Here is a 2,241-nt window from a genome sequence, read left to right on the forward strand (position 1 = left end):
CAATCAAACTGTGGCTAGTACTGTGATGTTACTAGTAACCTTTTCTTACGTCATATGGCCAAGAGAGCATTTGAAGGCGAAACTTCTGCATGGGGAAGCTGCATCATGAACAAAAGTTTATATCGAGTATTATGTTGACGTTAGTAGGCCCTGGCCGAAAGCGCAGCATGTGAAAGGTATAGATAAAAGTTATCGTTGCAGTCAGTACTGTGTAGTTACTAGTAGCTGGATTTAAGCTCGAAGTGAGACACTGTTGGTGAAACTTCATCATGAGAACGTCACAAGCTGATCACGCTCTATGATATGACTAGTATTATGTTGCTTATAGTAGGCTAAGCGCAAGCCGAAACATCAACATGTGAAAGTCGTAGAATTTTGCGATCAAACTGTGGCTAGTACTTTGATGATGCTTGTAGCCAACCGAATTGGTTGAAAAGCCCAATAAGTAAGCTAACTTGGGAGAGCTTGTTGGAAACCAAATGCTACTAGATTGGTCCAAATACATCCTTCAACAGGGGATCACTTGGCTCGCTTTACGAAGAGGAGCACAGCTATATGTGTTAATTCGGTATGAATCGCAAGATTTGTTTACCGACCTCTCTAACGCAAAAGGCGGTCTCGGCTTCGGCTGTTGACTGCGTCCGATTCAGGGTTATATAACTCTCGATTGAACACATTGATGTTCTATTGTTGGTGCTTCCAATAAAATTGGAACACTTAAAGCAGAACCGATTCAAATAATAGCATTCTGATCAATGATTGCATTCCTTGATCAAGAACTGCTGGAGTCATTGTGATGGCGAATTTTCTTCATAAGAAAATTGCAAAGAGACGGAACTTAATGAGACTAGTATTATGTTGTTTCTAGTAAGCGGAAGCTGAAACAGCAACATGTGAAAATCAAGTTTTGTTCAATGATCTCGAGGCGATAAGTACTATGAAGCAACTAGTAGCCTAAGCATGACTCAGATTTGAGACAGTCAAAAAGACTGGCGAAACTTCTTCACATGAAAGTTACATAGAGAACTACAAATGTATACAGCGAGTATTATGTTGTTTCTAGTAGGCGAAAGCTGAAACATCAACATGTGAAAGTTGTCTGCAAACTGTAGAACGATATGTGATTAGTACTGTGCTGTTACTAGTAGCCAGTCTGACTGTAGAAGCCAAGACAAAGGGAAACTAATGCATCTGAAAAGGACAAGTTATGGAAAGGTATGCACGATAAGTATTATGTTGTTTCTAGTAAGCGGCAGCTGAAACATCAACATGTGAACGTCGTTGTGTACAGTAACCTAGAACTATATAGTCCTTAGTAACGTGCATTTACTAGTACCTGTAATTGGTATTCAGACTCAGGCAGTTTGGAATAGTTTGGCAAAGATGCACCAGAGAAAACTGGGATTTGATACAGAAATTGTTGAATACAAGTATTATGCTGCTTCTAGTAGGTTGAATCCGAAACATCAGCATGTGAAAATTGAAAACATTTCTGGTTCGAATTGTCACAAGTATTTGGTGATCTGAGTAGCCAAACTCACTACAACGCCAATTGAAGGCAAAAATTCTCAACGGGAAAAGCTATTCTCATTGAATGAGCTAACAAGACGAGTATTATGTTGCTTCTAGTAGGCGAAAGCCAAAACATCAACATGTGAAAGTCTTGCTGAACAAATTTAATGTTGTTGAGCTCAGTACCGTGTGAATTAGTAGCCATAATTGGCGAGCGAAAATTGAACTGGCGAAACTTCGTCTTTGGAAAATTGCAGATGCCGAGCACTTATTTTGCAACGAGTATTATGTTGACTGTAGTAAGCGAAAGCCGAAACAGCAACATGTGAAAGCTGTTGAAATTTGTGGTCATTTTGCAATAAGTACAAGGAGTGTAACTAGTAGCCAGGTCAAAATTTGGGATAAGAATGAGCAAAAATTCTGCATGAGAACAGTTGAAATTATGAAACTAAATTACAAAGACTAGTATTATGTTGTTTCGAGTACGCGAAAGCGGAAACATCAACATGTGAACGTTTGTAACGAAGTTTCGTTAATTTTCAGCCTAGTACTGAGCAAGAACGAGTAGCCTCATCTCCAATCCCACGCAAAATGTAGTGAAATATGTGAGTGAACCTTATTCACGGTGAGGGTTTCCCGAGGTCTGTATTGCAGCGAGTATTATGTTGCTTCTAGTAAGCGAAAGCTGAAACAACAACATTTGAAAGTTGGAATTAATGACTGAATGGA

The 2,241-nt window shown here is 39.3% G+C and overlaps 1 pseudogene; it reads left to right on the forward strand.

Annotated features, from left to right (window-relative positions):
* Positions 1–503: 503 nt before the first annotated feature.
* On the forward strand, positions 504–655 carry LOC142357604 (5.8S ribosomal RNA; annotated as a pseudogene).
* Positions 656–2,241: the final 1,586 nt, after the last annotated feature.

Source organism: Convolutriloba macropyga, unplaced genomic scaffold (genome assembly GCF_964194025.1).
Source record: "Convolutriloba macropyga unplaced genomic scaffold, txConMacr16.3 SCAFFOLD_4658, whole genome shotgun sequence".
Classification (NCBI taxonomy): domain Eukaryota; kingdom Metazoa; phylum Xenacoelomorpha; order Acoela; family Convolutidae; genus Convolutriloba; species Convolutriloba macropyga.